This window comes from Calonectris borealis, chromosome 19 (genome assembly GCF_964195595.1).
Source record: "Calonectris borealis chromosome 19, bCalBor7.hap1.2, whole genome shotgun sequence".
Taxonomy (NCBI): Eukaryota; Metazoa; Chordata; class Aves; order Procellariiformes; family Procellariidae; genus Calonectris; species Calonectris borealis.
Genome location: NC_134330.1, coordinates 1,021,610 through 1,040,708, shown reverse-complemented (window position 1 = coordinate 1,040,708; position 19,099 = coordinate 1,021,610). Strand labels below are relative to the sequence as shown.

The following is a 19,099-nucleotide window of genomic DNA, read 5'->3' as shown; positions in this document are numbered from 1 at the left end:
GATACTGTGAATGTGCACTAGCAAGATGCACAGGGACATGCCAAGTTCCTGGATCTCCAGTCATACAGAGGTAACGGCCACAAATGATATGCATACTTATTTCAAATCTGGTAACTCTAGGTCTGTGGGACAAGGTTACTTACTAAAAATAGTGCTGTCTCAGGAGCAGATTCCACACAAGCCAGAACACGCCATAGCAGTGTATCTGTGCAGCGAGACCAAATGCAACGGCCCACAGAAAGAAGCAGTGTAACTCTGCTTTGAGACTTTTCTTGGCAGTTGTGCCAGTTCGGTTAGAACAAAGCCAGCATCAGCTCCTTCACGGCTATCCAGAGCGGAAAGCTGTGCCACGCTGCATCGCAGGGCCCCGTCTCACTGCTCTCTCCATCGCTTCACACAGCACCGATGCAGATTATTGTGCGTTTCACATCATGCGAGCACTAGTGATGTGGAAGAAGTGTTCTCCAGGCTACACGGTACAGATAAATGGAAATAATATGTATTTACTCTGCCCTTTCTCTCTTCCTATCCCCTCCAGTAGTATTAGTCTCTTCACTGATACTTGCAGGTTTTTTGAGCCATTCACAGACATCACTAACGCAGCCTTACCACTAATTAAAATACTGATGAAGACAAGAAAGGCAGTGCCAGTGATGGGGGGAGTGTGTGTGTGTGACAAGGCAGCAGGTTGCCACAGTAGCCGGAACGCGAGGAGGACAAGCGCCTGGGAAGGGACACTTACAAGCAGCTACAATGCCTGGTGCCAGAGGGGGGTCGGGGGGGACCAGGGAGGCAGCGGGGCCGCGGCCGGTGTGCCGGGGCCTGGCGCCGGTAGCTGGCCGTCCCCGCAGGCCGCAGCGGGGCCCGCGCGGGGCAGGCCGGGAAGCGGACGGCGCGGGGCATGCCGGGACACGCGCCCTGCGCCTGAGCCTCCCAAGATGGTGGCCGGCGGCCGTCCCCGCCCCCGCCGCGCACATGCGCAGTGGCGCGGCGGGCCGCGCCGCTCCCTCCCTCCCTCCTGGCGGCCGGGGCGCCACTGACAGACCGCGGAGCGGAGCGGTGCGAGCGGCGCGAGCCTCCGGGACCCCCCGGACCCCCTCCTGCGCGCCCCGCCCCGCCGCACCGGTGAATGGGAGAGGCGGGCGGCGCCGGCCCCACGGAGCAGAGCGAAGCGGCGGCGCTGGCGGCGGCTCGGGTAAGGCCGGGGCCGCGCCTCCCCTCCCCTCCCCGCCTGCCTCCTTCTCCTCCCCCGGCCGCCGTCGCCCCCCGCGGGAGGCTGTCCCGGCCGGCGGCGGGGCCCAGCGGGCCGTGCGGCCGGCGCGGCTCTCCTCTCCTCTCCTCTCTTCTCTTCTTCCCCCTCCTCTCCTCTCCTGCTCCCCGCCCTCCGCTCCCGCTCCTGCCCCCTCCCTCCTTCTCTCCAGCTCGCTCTCAAAATGGCGGCCGCGCCCGTTGGTGAGGAGGGAGTCGGGGAGGAGGCGGGGGAGGCAGGGCGACGGGGCGGGAGGGAGGGAGGCGAGGCGGGGGACGGTCCCCGCGGCCCGGCGCGGCGGGGTGGGGTGGGGGCCGCCGGGCGCGGTTCCCTCCCGTCTCCGCTGCCCCTTCCCGGGCTTCAGCGCCGTCCTCGCTGCCGGTGACTTAGCAGGAAAGCAGGGCGCGGGGGAGGAGTGGGCCAGACAAGGGAGCGGGGTGGGGTGAGGGGGAGAGGAGCCCCTGCGGTGGGCTCCGGCTCTCCCGGCCTGCGTGTCCTTCCCCCCCTTTAGGCCCCTTCATTTCTTCTGGTGACTTAGCAAGATACCGGGGAGGAGGCGGTGGGCCAGACGCAAATAACGATAAAAAAATAGTCTGGGGCGAGAGGTCTGGTGTGTGTGTGCGCCGGAGAGGATACCGAGCATCCCTTCCCCGAATTCCTGCTGGAGGGTTTCCTCCTGTTCTCCTCTCCCCCGTCCTCTCCGAGGGCAAGGCAGGCGTTTGTCAGGAGATGGCCCAGATCTCCAGAGTCGGCCGCAGCACGGAAAACAAAACGAGAATTGATAATACAGGGGAAAGGAGTAGGTGTTATTTTAAGAATTTGCTTCACATCCACCCTGTTTTCCTGCAGTATTCTAGCAGGGAAAGCATTGATAGGAGGTGGCTCAGACCTTCGGAACCAGCTGCGGTAAAAACGGGGGAGGGAAGTCTAATCTCTCCTTCTTGGGGTCATATCGCTGCCTGGTTGTCTACAGTTGCACAGACTTTCCTTGAAAACCTTTTAATAGCAATGGAGTTTGCTAAAATGCTCTATTTATTGCTGCTATTGAGTTTTCGTTTCGGCAGGAGGTTATACACAGGCAGGGCTTTTGATGGAAGTTGGGGGTGGGAGTGGTGCCTCCCTTAAAAAGTTTAGGGTTTGCTCATTTCTGTGGGTATGAGACTTTTTTTTTTTTAAAGGTGGGTGCAATTAAACTTGGCCTTTAATACTGATAATAATGTGACACCTTCCCTTTCTTTGCCGTAGTATCACTGGTAAAATTTCCTTGTTGGTAATGCTGCAGCAGAGGGCTTGGTTGTTGCAGGTCAAGTCAATTCATAATGAATTACCTAACCAGGGGATGGTGGAAGGTTAATCTAAGCTATATTAAAAATCTTTAATAAACACTATTTTACTGTAAATAAATGTTTGGGCATATTGACTTGGTTGAATTATGTATTTTTGTGGAGATTCTTTTAAGTGTATGTTCCTATGACACTATTGTTTATATAGTATTAGGAGATGGGGGTTAAAGAACCTATGTTCAGTGATGATCATTTTGTAAATGACTGTGCAGCATTCGGCTGGTTTTCGGAAGAGGGAGGGTCTGCTACCAAAATGTTATTTGCCCTTAGAGTAATTTTGTTAAATAGGAAAATTATATTAGGGAATTAAACAAAGAAAATATTTTTAAACAGAAAGATTTATTGCAAATTTCTAGCTTGTTCTCAGGGATCTCATTTTTGTGTGTTTCTTTTGATATTACCATGTTTATGGATGCTGTGTGCAGCCATTGAGCAGAGAAGAGACTGGGTGGAGTAAGGAGGCAAAGCTGCGAAATGGCTAGATTACCCTTTCATAGCTTTTTTTTTTTTTTTTCCCTTTGCTTGCGTTTTGCTGGGGTGGAGGAATACTAATTGCCGTAACAATGAAGTCTCTTCTTTAGGGAAGAATCTAATGGTGTAGGAACCTTCTGAAATGAACAAATCTTGCATTCTGTATTGAGGCTTATTTTTCTGCAGGGTGGATCTTGATTTTTCTGACAGTGAGAAGTGACCAGTCACTGTTGCAAAGCCAGAATTTTTTTGTCTCATAACCATTTCGATTTATTGACTTAGATATTCACTTGTTGAATTTAGTTTATTTACACCTTAGAAAATTATAATTTTTGTGCGGGTGTTTTACACACAAGATTCTCTGGAATATGGAGAACCCCCTGTATTGTTGCTTACTGCTATTATTTGTTCATGTAAGTTCTTGGTTAGAGTGGGTTATGGGTGGACATACAAGAAAAGACAATCCCTGCTTTCTCTGGTGCCCACAGTAGAGTAACTTCTATTAGTATACAGACTTAATTGCATTAAGTCATGCAATTAAGTCTTCATGTGCCGAGTTCATATAAAATAACATCTCAAGATTTTGGAAGCCCTTTTGAACAATATGGCTCTGTAAGAGCATTACTGTACCACTCGGGTACTGCTGCATCGTGGGGGTAATACTGATGCTTAGACTTAAAGTTATGTGGGAAAGCCGTTAGAACAAAGGATTTGGGGACTACAATAGGGATCAGATGAAGCACCTAGGAAGGGCTGCTTGTAGAAGTGCTCTCCTGTTCCAGATGTGGCTCATGCCATTCCCACCTGAATTCAGTGTTGATCGGAGCAAGTACAACACTAACCACGAATGATTGTGAAGCAGGTTGAGCTTTTGCTTTTTCTTGGGTCTCTCTCAATTCTGGAGTCCAGTCTTTGGACGTAGATGGCCACAGATGAGACTGCGTTTGGTTTTAATTTGCCCAAAATTAAATTAAAGGGTAGTGGCTTTTTTATAAGATGTAGTTCGTTCACTTAAGAGTAGATGTTACAGGATTCAATGGATGTGTTCACTAAACGCCTGTGTCTAAAAATGAGTCCAGGCTAAGAGCAATGAAGAAGCAAGTAAAACACTTGCCTCCTTATAAGTTTGGTTGATTTTTGTCCTTGAAATGATGACAGTTACTTTCTGTACAGGAGTAACTTGTTCATTTCTGTTCTACAAAAGAAAAAGGCATTAATACTTACCTTTATGACTGTATGCAAGGTCTGTCTTGCGTGTATTGCCAGCTCTTCTGCCTGTACTGTTCCCTATGCTCCACCCAGCCTACGGTACTCAGTTTGTGTTCTTTGTCTGCTCTCAACTTTTTTGTCTGTCCAACTTGCTATCGATGGGACAGCTATTGAATTAACATCTGTTGACTGTCTTGCCCAACACTCCAACCTTGTCTTTCTTCAAGAACCCTATAACCAACTTCCATCAGTGCTAATTACAATGTGTTTGTACCCTCTTGTAAAATATTCTGGGCAAACAATAGCTGGAAAACCCCTGTCTCTCTATAGCTCAGAAATATACAGTGTATGTTTGTTACAGAGTTTATTTACAGCCCTCTGTAGCTGCTTCTGGTATTCATGAACTAGAGTGGTTGGAATCACTGTAGTACGAAGGGGAGCAGCTTTTGAACAGTTTTGTTTCGGTCAGCTTTCCCCTACTTTTGTGAACTTCAGGTCTGTTTTCTAAACTAAAGGCAAAGACTGTGGGAGGGCTGCTGAAATTCTGTGAACACTGAAATACTTGTCAGCCTGAAAATAAGAACTGCTTAGGCCTAAATTTAGGAAATCAAGAGGACAATATAAATCAGTAATTATTATTAATAAATAATAATTTCAGATTTCATATAGAGTGTAGGGGAGTTTTCAGCCTATAACATGTAATTTCTGATGGCAGTTGATATTTCCCAAGTATCAGAGCCATATATGTTAATCAGAACGGTTCTGGGTTTCATCTGTGAGGTTTATTTTAGCAAAGTAGTAAGTTATGTACTGTCTATACATGCAGATCTGTTAATTAAGTTACAACTGGTCTCTTCTTTCTCCTTTTTGTAAGAGCTTAAATATCATTGGCAGAGCAACCTGTCTACTAAAAATGTATTCAGTGGGTTAATCCTTGCCTGGGTTGAATAGCTTTCTCGGGAGCTACTTTATTACCTGACACAAGGGGAATGGGGCTCCTAATGTGGCTTTTGGGTGTTGTGAGCATAGGTGTTTATTAACGGGTGATGTTGCTTTGTCTTTTGATCTGCCTGACAGAGTAGGTTACACCTCAATTTAAGTTTTTTAAAAACAGGCATTTACACTAAGACATAATCCTGACCTGTTTAAAACTAGTTTTCAAGTATATAAAGTTATTTCTTCATAATTCTTGCTATAAAGACTGTCCAAGTTAGCAGGAGTGCTCACATGGTCATCTTCTGCACGGAAGGCTTGCGCCATTACTGAAAATGCAGTGGTCTGATTTGAGCTCTAGCTGTATTCTGTCAGCTTCATTGTGGTGCCCTTAGCTTAGGTTGAGTTAAATGTCTGTTTTTCTTGTATTACAGTTATTTTAGAACAATGCTTTTCCTCATTCCTACCATGTTTTGAGACCTACTGATGAGTATTACATATTAGAAACATTTGAAAGAACCATGATTTTTATTTGATGAATAATTTAGTTCTAGTTTTAACCTGGCGAACTTGTTAGGTACTGCAGGTTAGCCCCAACAAATGTGTATATCTAACTTATGTCTTACCTTAGTTGTTTAAAGAATGGCCTTTTCTTCTTAATACTCATTGAGGCAGGACTTGAATGAGGCAATGCTTGTCTCATTCAGCATGTTTAAAAGCTCATTCCTTTTTCTTTTTTTTAACCTCATGCTTTCTCTTTAGGGGATTAGATAGGTGTGATTTAGGCTACCTTGCTTTTTGTTCACTGTCATGGAAGCCACCTATCATATCAGTTCATGCTGGCATGTACTGTTAAGGAAATTTCAAAGAAAAATGTTACTTACAAAATAAGTGTATGCTGTGATCCATTTCATCAGTACTATAAACATACGGTCCTCTTCAAAGCAAATCATGTGTGCACAACATCGTCATACTAAGCAGTATCAAGTGCACTGATGCATGCATAACTATATTAAAAAAATCAACATTATGAATTCCAAGTACTTGTTAGTTAATACATTTAGAAGTACTTTTGCCATTTCCTCCTTGTTGGTGCTGCTTCCGAGAGAGCCCAGCAGTTTGACTTGGCTGCTTATGGACTTTTGGATAAGGATTGTGACTAAATAAGTGTAATAAATACATCTTTGTGGTTGTGATTTGGTTGATTCTGGAAGACTTACCTGATATTTTTAACCAGTAACTAGTTGCTGCAGTCTTGAAAAGGTATTTCCAGTTACAGGGCAATCCATCGTGGTTGAGGTTTATAGATGGTGCTGCAGCAAATGTCTGTCCTATAATTTTCTCAGATCTGTTGTTAAATAGGTCCCTGTTGAGTGAGTTCATAGATATGCTTTTCTGAAGCACCCCTTGTTCTCCACTGCCTGTTGGCGAGTCAGCTGGCATACCTCCTTTGAGGTAGGGTTAAAGGTAACAGGTTTTGTGGCATGATGCCGTACTAGTTTACATCTGAGATAGAACAGAGGCCTTCATGGGTGAGATTATTTATACCTTCCCTCTTATATCAATGTTAATTGTTCCTATTGTGCTCCACGAATCTTAAGTTCTTTTGGTTTGATTAGACAAGTCTCTTCCCCCCATGCAGATTGGCTCTGCCTTGTTTTTCTGCATGGAGGTAGCTTAATGCTAATGCAAAGATGTGAAGTGTATCCTTCTTTAAGACTAGAGGAAAATCAGTTAGAAACATCTAGCCTGTTTACCTGTAGGTAAATGACTGTTTCTTCTGTAAAGAAACAATGTTGGCAGTTCATCTTGTTGGTGCTTGGTTCACCTGTTTTTTGGGGTGAAGAATATCAGATAAACAACTTGGTTTATTTAAATGCTAGTGTTTTTACTATTAAGAGGATGATGTCATTAATGTGAGTGTGTATATGTATTTTGAAACAGATAGTGTCTATTAAATCAGTAATGGTAGAAGTTTTTTGTTCTCACTCAGCTGGATTTGTAGGCAGCAAGCACAAACTAGATTAGGCTTGACAGAGGAGCTCCGACCCTAGTATTCATCTGCAGCAAACAGTGAGGATGGGGTTAAAGTTCTAACATCATGCATGCCATTTTTGTAATAAAAATTTAGAATTCATCTTTTTCATGGTTTTGTCACACTAATAAGGCTGGGATGAGTACTAATGATAGATAATTTCCAGTACCACAGGATATTACAATCACAGATTTATACATCAACAAAATGAGAACTGAGATGGTTGTGAATATCGTGGTCTGCTGCCTAGCGTCTGGTCTCTCTTGGCCCTGTTTTGTGCTATCTGACATTGCTTCCGCATGGGAAGGTGTCTTCCGTTTCAGCAGTAAAAGAAGTAATTCTGTATCTGTCTTCTGCTCTCTTGGCTTGGATGAGGGACCTTCCTCCAGGGAGGGCAGTTGCTCTCTTCAGCAGGAGAGTTACTGTGTGTGCGAATAGATGGGAGATGTAGGGATTCTGAGAAGGGATGCTGGTAAAGTTGGGAAGAGGAAGGCAGGTATTTCTTACAGGCTGGTTCCCACAACTTCAAATCTGCCTTAGAGGCAGTAATATAGTAGGTGAAGATGGGTCATAAGAAAGGTGAGACACCTACAAGAACCCTGATTTCATTACTTTTGGTACCGGTGTCATGAAAGAATAAACTCTGTTCCCTGCAATAGGATAAGATGTATGCATGACAATTATGACGATGTGGTTTTTGTGATCCCTTCCCCCTTACTTGTCAAGTGAAGCTATTTTTGGTTAACAAGCTTTGAAAATGGCTAAAGGACTAAGAGTGTTTTCATGATTTGAAGAGTAGAAGTTCTGTCTGAATTTTTGTGTGGATTTCTTTGTGGTTTTGACCTTCTCCTATTTCTAAAGCTTTAATATAGGTGTTTCTTCAAGTTTCCTTCCAAATGTTTTTCATATAAATTTAATGAATTCACAATCATTTTTGTTAACATCACATTTCCAATATAACAGGCAGTTTAATAATTGAAATATTTAAATTTGGATGTAGTCCTGTGCGCGCCTTTACAGTTGTAAGTCTACTACTTAATTCTTCTAGCCAGAAAAAGATGGGGGAAAGACCTGAAAAGAACAAAGTTCAAATCAAGTATATGACTGCTGACCAACCGTAAGAAACTATTCTGAGTACATGCACTCTTCTCTTGGTGGCTAAGAGAAAGTAGCTTAAATACAATGTTCTAGAATTGCTATTGCAAAATGTGTCTGTATTGTTTGACCTAGCAGAAATAATTTTGAAAAATATCTTTTGCTGAAGTCATCCAGATAAACTATGATGTGCATTGCCCATTTCTCTGCACATGTTTAGAGCAGCAGCTTGTAATACTTTAGCCCACTGTAACACCAACCCCCCTCCTCCCTTCTCCCTCTGTCCCATCCTTCTAACCCCCGCCCAATTTCACTAACCCATGTCTGACCAGAAAGTCATTCAGGTTTCCAGTGAAGTTCAGTGAAAACCCAATGGGGATTAATATGAATTTAAAACTAATTTTGTGAAAGAATTCCTTGCTCTCATATCACTATCACAACATACTAAACAACAGCATGAAGAGTTCTATGTACAAAACTTTTTCACACATTTTAAAGGTTTCTTTTCTACTGCAGCCTGTGTTTTTTCCACGTTGTTCATTTATTGGTAGTTAAATTTACATGCATTTTCACACAGAACTGAACAGACAGGCTAGAAGTAGGATGTTTTCACTTGTTTTCCATCAAAGTCTACACGAAGACTACAAACTTGAGCTCTGACCTGGAAGAAGCTTAAAGGCACTAAAATTGGTATGTAGTGACTATGTGCTTGAGATGTTTCTCCTGAGAGTTAATTGTATCATGCTTCTGCCAGAATTGCAAAACTGAAGTGATACAGGGGGGATAAATGTCAAGATTGAATTAATTTAAAGACTTCTTTTCCCAAAAAAAAATTTTCCTAGCAAAATTGGTCCAAGTGTATCAAAAAGTCACATAGTGTTGGTGCCTGGGAAGGTAACAAGAGCAAAAATGTCTTTTGTTATTTTACAGTCCTAAAGGTAGGTAGCAACTACCAGTGATCTGTTAAGTAGTGATTATAACTTTAAATAATATGGAAAAGTAGATGGACATAGAAATTTATTTCAAAATGCACATCTCCATTTAGGACAGAAATGCATTTATTTAGGGAACATGCAGTATAGAGTAGTTAAGATGCTATAAAACAGGAGCAAGTTGATGACATTTCTTAGCTTTATTTTGTTAGATACAATTACAACCTGCATTCCAAGTCTTTGGAATATAGGCACTATATCTGATCTGCTATAGATTACTTTCTAGTTCCCCATGGATTTATTGTTGAATTATTTTCAGAAGTAAACTACAGTATCAGGTTTTTAGCAAAGTCAATTCAATTAACCTGTGAAAGTAGGTGAAATGGATAAGAAAACAGGCATAGGACTTTTCAATTTTTTGTGTTAAAAACATATTTGCTGTGATAAACCTTTAACTGAACTGAAATGGAAAATATTTTTGGTAACTTATTGCAAAATGTGCACAAACTGCGCAAAATGCTGTATTATGTGTAATACTATATTGATACACTTGGCAAAGCATTTGTGTTTAAGACCTACGGGCATTTTAAGACTTCACTTAATTGCAGAATAACAGGCTTACCAACCATGTGAATTAAAATAAGGCTCAGACTTGTAATTCATATCAGATTTACTTTTGGTTTTGTTTTTTCAAAATAAGATAGTTGTTGGAGCTCACGTTTTCTTAATCCTTCAGCTAGCTTTGCTGATGTAGACTGAAAAAAGATTAGCCCAGCTCATAAATGAGTAGCTTGCTTGTATTCTTCGACTCATCCCTGATAGCTTAGCAGGTGATGAATTCTAACATTTTCTAGGATAAGGTGTGTTTGCCACACTGTAAGAACTGCATGGCTGTTCTCTTGTGATTATACTGTACATGTGCTTTTCTGCTGTAACTGGGGGTGAGATGAAGAGGGGAAAAAAGGAACTGGATGTTTTATTTTACTTGTTTACTTGTTTTTCTTTCCTATCAACAGATGAAGACAGATTTCTAAGAAACCTTTTCAGGCCATAGTAGTTATGCCCAAGAAATATGACTATTACTTCACGTTTAATTAGATTTGTATTTAAATGGCAGCTTCTATGGAATCTGTTTGTACAGTACATTTGTGGGAAGAGCTGATCTATTCTGTGGCTTGAGTTTGATAAAGCAGCTTTTTGCTTAGTGGGTTTAAAACAAAATCAGACCATTAAAAATTAGTCTAGATTAAAAGGAAGTGTTCTTATATACTTGCTTATATACTTCTTAGAATTTAGCAGTATAGTCTAAAGGTATAAGAGAACAATTAATGTAATCTAGTTCTCCCACAAAGGACTGTAGCTCTAATTGCCTGCAAATACTCACAAATAACTACTTTGTTAAGTCCTTTTGTTAGTATGTTATGAAACAAGATACACCGTTGAAAAACTTTGTAAGGATCTAATGTGCCAGCCATGTAGCAAGTGGCAGTGCAACAAGTTTCTACTTCATTAATGCATAAATGGATTGTTTTAACTTTAAAGAATTGTGGAATTTAATTCTGATTATATCAATTCAGTTAGTCTTTTGGTGGCTCTGGTCTCTCCTACGACTTCATAAGTGACTTGCCTTTCACTGGGCTTGAAAAATTACCTGAAGAGAGGAAGCTAACTGAACTAGGATTTCAGATACATTAACAAACTCGGAAGAAAACATAAGGAGTTTTCTTCCAGGTAAAACATCTTTTAAAAACAATAGAATGTGTTAGAGAAACTGCTTGAAAGTTGGTAGCACATAGCTGGACACTGAAGACTGTTTTGAGTTTTACACAGGTTGTTGGAATTCTAAATGATTGCAAATTAAGATTTAGATTTGAAGCTAAATGTGAGTAATATAAAACTCTGTAATTGATTTCATAACGTGAAGCCAGTTGTGTTCCTTGTGTTCATAATGGCTTATATGCCTTTTTAACACCCAAGTACTTAGTATTAGGTGTGCCTAACCTGCCAATCTGAGAACATGATCTCAGATTTTGTCTCCTTCAAATAAACATTCTTGTAGATTATTAAATACATGATTTTGTCATAATAATACTTAGAAAACAAATGGTCTTGTAGTTGAGTTTATTAGGGTATTAGGATTCTGTTAAAAAAAAAAAAAGCAAAAATTTACTGTTTTTAAAGCACAGCAGTGCACAGCTCTTTGATAAGCTTTCAGAGTTGAAAGGTGTTGGTCTGTTCTGTATCTTCTAATACATTTGCTCTGTAATTTATGCCATCTCTTCTAATTTCGGATATAATGAGCTACAGTTATGTGTTTAGTGTATCTAGCTTGTGTTTTTGTGGGGAAGACTGTTTATGGAGCCTAAGCAACGGTCATTAAAACTGCAGAAATTTAATTAAGTTATTTTTAAGTTCCTGGAGGAGGTATGAACCATGTATTCCAAGATCTGCAATAACAGATTGGTCAGCAGTGGTTGTTAGGTTGCTAGACAGCAGCTAGACAGCAGCAGGGCGAACTTGGGGTGGTGCTAATATATTTAAATGTTTGTTGCTGCTGCCGATGTTGTGAACCAAAGAATGATGTTGAAACTGATTTTCTTGGTTTAACTCATAAAAATTCAAAAGTTAAGAGAGAAAACGTAAAATACAGAAGGGACGAATGTGCCTGTGGGAATTATGGCAGATAGGAAAAGTACTTAAGAAAATATTAAGGCTGATTGACTGTTTTTTGTAGCAGCTAGTAAGCAAATGTTTCTGTAGGCTTGAAGACTTAGATTACCAGAATGATAAAGATTTTGAGCCTGGAGTTCCAGTGGGTGAGACCGTCTTTCATTGTGGTGCTGATGATGATTTTCTTGATGACGGGAGCCGTGGCCTAAGTAATCAGAGTAACTTAGGCCGTCAAAGAAGCCTGTAAAACTGAACTTCTGAAACTTGTAAAGGCCTTATAATGTTATACATCTTTCTCTACGTTACTGTTTACAGCTTTTTTGAGGTGACTTTAAAAATCTGGTTAGAACCTACAAATGTCTGCAAGGAATACTGTTTCATGATGAACTTGGAATAACTTTCTGCTCTCTGTCTGTATGTCACTACTTGGTATTTCTGTAGATTTTCTTAAACCTTACTGCTTATGGTAGCAGAGCACTGCCAGTCAACAAGGCACTGATACAGATGGTTTTGCTGTGTAGCATAGTCACTCACAATGAAAGGAGAGCACTGATCCTAACGCATGCATGTTAGATTGGATCTCGCTCATGCTACAGAGGCATGCTCAACTGGCTTAACCCCAATCGGCAGCTAAGCACCAGGCAGCCGCTCGCCCACCCTCCCCGGTGGAATGGGGGAGAGAATCGGAAGGGCAGAATTAAGAAAACTCGTGGGTTGAGATAAGAACAGTTTAATACATGAAATAATGAAATAACAATAATAATAACAATAAGTTGTAATGAAGATGAAAACCATGAGAGAGAGAAACAAAACCCAGGAAAAAAACCAAGTGATGCAACTGCTCACTGCCTGCCAGCTGACGCCCAGCAAGTCCCTAGCAGCGATCGCACCCCCTGGCCAATTCCCCCCAGTTTATATGCTGAACATGATGCCATATGGTATGGAATATCCCTTTGGCCAGTTTGGATCAGCTGTTTTGGTGTGCCCCCTCCCAGCTTCTTGTGCACCTGGCAGAGCATGGGAAGCTGAAAAGTCCTTGACTATGTAAACACCACTTATCAACAACTAAAACATTAGTTTGTTATCAACATTATTCTCATACTAAATCGGAAACACAGCACTATACCAGCTACTGGGAAGAAAATTAGTTCTAGCGCAGCTGAAACCAGGACACGCATGCACGTTAGATTGCGTCTTGCTCATGCTAGAGGCATGCTCAGCTGAGCCTAGCAAAGCAAGTGTACGTCCAGAATGAAAGATGAGTTTGACAAATGTTACTTCCATTTATGTATTTTATGTTTACTGGTATATATGTTGTTGCTAATAAAATATGTGCTAGTTTAACTTGCTAACTGCAATTTAGATGGATCATGTCTCAATTGGGAGTGGTTTTTACTATAACTTTTTCTGAAGGGCAGAAATGGGTGTTGTTAGTCAGCTGAGCCATTTCAGTGATTTGTTTATGGTGTGGATCCATAAGTAGTATTTTTGACACACTCGATGGGAGTAAAGGGAAGACAATAGAGAACCTTGAACTGATCTTGGTGATAAAATACTGAGGAAGATGATAAGGTTGGTTGCGATGGCACAGTTTGGTATCTCAGGATACATTTATGAAAATGCTTGGATTTGGAAGGGCTTCATAAGAACTTAATGTGAAACAGCCTGTTAATGGCAACATCAGTGGAGAAGTTAATAAGCTTGGTGGTTGTGTGCTGGCAACTGGAAAGCACCCGGTGGAGTTCCTGCCTGTGGTGTGATTCCCATAAGGTAGTTTGAAGGACAAAAGTCCTCATTCTTTCTGGGATGCTAAATCTGTGACTGAACTAATACCTTGCAGGGACCAATGTAGCATCTTACTGAAGGTATAATTTATATCATGAGTTAATAACTAGTAGCTAATGGTTTCTTTGACCTCCATATTTATGGCTTCAATTTTGTCATGGTACAGTATGTGTGTTACTTGGGAAGAGTTGAGTGGTACCCTGCCACATACAGATAAAACCTTCTGATTAAAGCTGTAGCAATGAGTTACTACAATTGCTAAACAAAGTCATAACAGTAGTAAACCAGAAGTAGGTGAAACGGAAAAAAATAACAAAACTTTCATCCTACTCTAAAATATTTAGATGAGCTGTGGTATCTATGGGTATCTATTCAGTAATTAACATCAATAATCAATAAGTCAAGGATTAAGTCGAGAAGTCCACTATTTTAGTAGTTAAAACTAAGAAAACAGGCTGGTTTTGATTTTAAAAACATCTGTCTTCAAGTGTGTTTGAAAACTTCTGTTTAGTCTCATTGTAGCTTTGCAAAGTAGATGAGCAGCCTGAAATAGATAAAAGCTAAATGTCAAATTCCGGGCACAGTGTCTTTACCAGACATATGTATTCAAAACAAATTTTAGTACTGTTTAGCATCCAGTGTACTCTGATAAGCAAAACGTAATGAACTTGTCACAAATGAGTGGTTTACAAGGTGCTTAAAGAATCACCGTCAAAGATATTAGCAAAAAGTGGTTTTAATAGAAATTTATAAAAGTGCGACTTAACAAAGTTCGATGACAAGGTTCACTCTATCACTTACTACACGGATGAAATATATAAAGGAAAAATGGAGTTAGAATCGAGCTAGAATAATTTATACAGAGACTGAAGACACAAAAGGGTAAAGGAGACCCTCGCGTTGAGTCACAAGGTTCAGAGAAGACCCTCTTGCTTTGTAAACTCCTGATGGAGCTTAGGTGTGGCTAGGTCCAATCTTAGTCTCAAACTTGGACAATGGTTTATGTCTAATGGAAGAAATACAAAGAGTAAGGAAATCCTCCCGTTGAGTCACAAAATTTAGAGTAGACCCCCTTGCTTTCTAAACTCCTGATGGAGCTTAGGTGCAGCTGGATCCACTCCTAGTCCCAGACTTTGTTAACGGTTTATGTGTAAGAGATTATGTGTCTAGCAGCAGTCTAAGGTTCATTCACAGTTTTAAGGTGGATCACAAGATTTTAGCAATGTTTAATCATTGGCTAATTTAACATTTACAAAGTAAGTTAATAGAATTTACTAGACTTAATTACAGATTCGAGGTGGTAATATACTATTCCTGCTATTGGGTATCTCCATCTATGCACACAGACATAAAGATAGATAAATATTCAAAGGTATACCTGTTAAAAATTCCCCTCAAGTTCAGTGAAATATTCGTGTCAAATGTCTCAAGAGGTGAGGGGTTGAGCCTCAAGGAGTGAAGGGTTTCAGCCCAGGTCCCGTTGTCAGCTTTCCATGATGGTCCTCCGAATATTGCAGACTTGACAGTTCGTGAGCTCTGAGTGGCATCCCACTCAGAGAGAGATGTTGGTCGCAGCCCACTGCAGTCCAGGAGAGCTCACTTAGGACTGCTGTTTATAGGGTCGCAAGATGATTGGCTTTAGTCATCCGTAAACTTCCATCCTGGCCACAGTCCAAGTTGGTAGTTACTAGAATTCTCAAGATTCCAGTAACAATGGTACTGTTCCACTCAAGCTGTGATTCAGATAAGGATGCCAGGGGATGACGAATTATCCCCGCTCTCGTTGCCCACCTTGGTCAGGCAGCAGGAGTTCCTGGTACGGTCAGTGCCGTTCCCTACCTCAGCCATGCAAGATTTCCTGGTACAGTCAAGGGATGCTTCACCACCCAACTCATTAAACAAAGGCCAAGGCCTAACGGGAATCCCTGAGATCGTAGAGCGGCCCAGGAGAGGGGGGTAAATGCACCACCACAGAACTCTGAAGGAATTTACGGACTAAATTTGATTTTTTTTTTTTATGTGTATAGAGTGGGCAGTTTTAGGAATTTTAATTCCAGTAACTTTGCTCTTGCTTGATGCTAGTTTAGGTAAATGAATAGGTATTTTTGGCAGGTTGAGACTAAAATGCTGAAGGGTTAATTTGATTCTATAATCTGTTTTTCAATTATATTTGGGGAATACTTATGGAAAATAATATTTAAATGTCCCCTGAAGCAAGTATGAACACCATCATAGAAATACCTACGAGCCAAGGCTTATCATTTATTGGCATGACGTATCATGAACTGAGGGGAATTCTGACTATCTCTTGCCTGAAAGTGACTTTTTTTTTCCCTACCTCATTGCTTTGACTGTATCTGTTTAGCTATTGTGCTTTGAATACCTACTATACAGCTGTCTCAAAGACCTAACAAGTACAGCTGAGCCTGTTTCATTTTTCTAATCGTGCATCTTATGAATGGTTAGCTGTCTTGTTAAGTTATTGCGAAGTTTTCCAGTAATCTAGGAAACACTTGAACCACACTGATATACATTGGTATAAGGACCTATGTTTAAAGTCAGGAAGAAGAAACCGTCTTTTGAATTGTTAGGATGTCTTAGTCACCCTCAGGAAGAGGGTGGTTCCTATACAATATCAGATCTATGATGTCCACTTCAAGTGTGAAGTTAGACTCAGCTGGGTGCCTTGACACCAGCCAGTTGCAAAAGGTATGTATTTAGTCACCATCAGGGTGGGACCATCTTTAAATGCATGTCAGGCAGGATCTCTGAGCCTCAAAGCAATTTCAGTAGGAGTAAAGTCCTCAGCGTAGTATGGGTGAGTCTTGTGGTGAGTGCAGCTGGCTCCAGCAAAAGGCTGTATGTGGTGAAGCTAAGGAATCTCTAAATCCCGGTTTAGGAAGACGGGAGGTGGTTCTTAAATATGAAGAGACAGAGCGTCTTCCACTACTTTTTTCTTTTCTTTTTTTTTTTTTTTTGAGAAAGTCTGAAGAACCTATACTGTGCTGTTTCCACCTTCCCTTTCAAGGAAGGATTCTTCTGCTTTTCAGGTTTTTCTGCCCAATTTGTTGCTCTTTATCAATAGTTCTGTATGTTTTAGAAGCACTTGTAGGGAAAAAAATTCTGGCCTGTGATGATTCTTGTCTATCTTTATTTTTTTATTTTTAAAAGATTATGCTTTAGTATGCCACTCCAGTCCTATAGCATTTAAGGATTGAATTAGCTCTTTTATCCTTATTGCTCAGACATTTCTACCAGTCCTAAGTATAAAAGCTGATCTTTAGCTAAGTGGAAAAGTTAGCAGTTGAGATGAGGTGGAGTTGTCTGTTGAGGATATGCTACTGTTAATGGAGCTGAGGAGGATGTTACATAGAGTTTTCGAGTGGTTTGGGTTGTTTCATAAAGAAGTAACCTACCTAAACTGCAGTGGGTGATGTCTGTGTTTCTTCTCTCCTTCTTCACTAGGTACCTGTACATTCTAGAAAATGGAGCAGATACTGTACTGCGAGGAGGAGTAAGAGGCAAACATTGGATGTGTCATACCTGTTCCAGTGTTAAGCGTTCAGCCAGGTCTAGCTCCCAATTTTAAAATGCCTATAAAGACAACTGATCTTGCTGAAAACACTTGTAGCCCACTTTTTTTGCAAGATTGTACATATGCAGAGGTTTGCCACTCAGCGCTTTCATATATGCAGACTATTGATATGGAATCAAATAGGTCTTAAGTTAGAAACTAAAACTTTCTGCAGTGTAAGTGGGGCTGTTAATAATAGGCACATCCTGTTTTACATGTAATTAGTAGCTGTTACTCCATGGATGGCTCTATTTAGGTTCAGTCTTTTTTTTCTGTACTTTACACAGAATAAATTAAAATTTTCATACAAAGCTATCTTTTCTTTCAAAAAAGATCTACCTCTGTCTTGGCACCACCTTATTCACACTAAGCTGCTGATATTAAAAATGACTGATTTCAGGCAAGATATAATGAACAGGTGTTGATTTTTTGTGGGTTTTTGTTTCCCAATGGTTCTCTTCGAACACTTGCTTCCTCTCATTACTGAGGTTGTTTGCGGATGTGTGTGTAATGCAGTGGTGACTATAAACCTTGATAGGCAATGGAGGAGGACTGGTTAGTCTTGCTCCACTGAGTTTTGTATGTCACAAAGCCTTCTCTAGATAAACAAAAGGCAATGCACTTGGACGATATTCATCCATTCTCTGTTGTTTCTAAAAGTGGCACACAAGTATAATTAAAGTTGGGTCCTTTTTGGCTTTTTGCTTTTGGACATTTTTGCTTGGGTGGGTTTGTTTGTTTGTGGGTTTTTGTCTTTTTTTTTTCAGTTTGTTTGTTTTCGTTCTTTTTGTTTTGTCTTTTGTTAAAGGGTGTATATGAAGGAAGCTGCCCTAAAAGTACTTTGCCTTATATTCAGATGCCTTTATAGTTAAAAAGTCAGGAATACTGAGAAGGGTGCTTGGAACAGACACTTTTCAGAGAAGCGAGATATTGTAGATCAGTTGATTGGTAACTTACTGTGGATCAGCTGTAATTTGCCAATAGCAGAAATAGCTGCTTTGCCCTGTAGCTGTTGAAATTTATCTAGTACTAAGATCGGTTTCTGAATAACAGTTCAGAGTTAGAGTGATGGAACAGGCCAGATGTTGCTAAGTGTTGGGGATACAGGAGAATAAGTTTGGGGTTACTTTACATTTGAGGGGGAAAAAATGCCTTTCTAACTAGATGACGTGTCAAGGATTGCCTTATAAACACAGTTGCTGTTATTTTTAGACAAGTGCTATAGTTGCATCTCCTAGATGCAATGACAAAACTGACAAAATATTGGAGTATGCTTTTTATTGAAGTTATTGCACCAATGCTGGATTTAGAAGGCATTCACTGCTTAGTGGTAGTTCATAATACAAAAGCCACCTTCTGGTTTTAATACCGTGATTTTTACCATGGTAGTACTACAAGCAGATTTTGGAAGTTTATATCTTTGTGTTCTGCTATTCAGTGCTTTGAACAGTGCTTCTGTGTGTAAAGAAGTGCCTTATTTTGTTCTCCACAATGTTTATCGCTACTGAAAGCGTTGCTATGTTCATACTGAAGTGCAGAGATCCAGCCATTATAAGCCTCTTTTTCAGTACTTAAATTTATAGCAGCATTGCCCTCTAGAGGGCACTTCTTCTGATCATTTCAATAGATCATTTTTTTTATATTAACTGAATTTCCATTAATTTGTATGCAATACTCCTACTGTGTAGTGAACAAGATGCATTTATTGAAAACCAGTTGTCTCTTTACCTGTCAGAAGGCGAGGTAGGGGACAAGAATAAGTGAAATGTTTGCATCTGTTCTCTGAAAGGATGCAGCCTGTGC

The 19,099-nt window shown here is 40.8% G+C and overlaps 1 protein-coding gene across 3 annotated transcripts in view; it reads left to right on the top strand.

Moving 5' to 3' along the window:
* Positions 1–979: 979 nt before the first annotated feature.
* The window catches only part of PAFAH1B1 (platelet activating factor acetylhydrolase 1b regulatory subunit 1), a 38,538-nt gene continuing 20,418 nt past the window's right edge, over positions 980–19,099 (top strand). Inside the window, exons 1-2 of one of the 3 annotated variants that reach the window (XM_075168214.1) lie at positions 982–1,195; positions 17,188–17,292. The gene's annotated coding sequence lies outside the window, so the exon portion shown is untranslated. Of the gene's footprint in view, positions 1,196–1,245; positions 1,453–17,187; positions 17,293–19,099 lie in introns of those variants that run through there. The other 2 variants (XM_075168212.1, XM_075168213.1) reach the window with 2 other exon arrangements.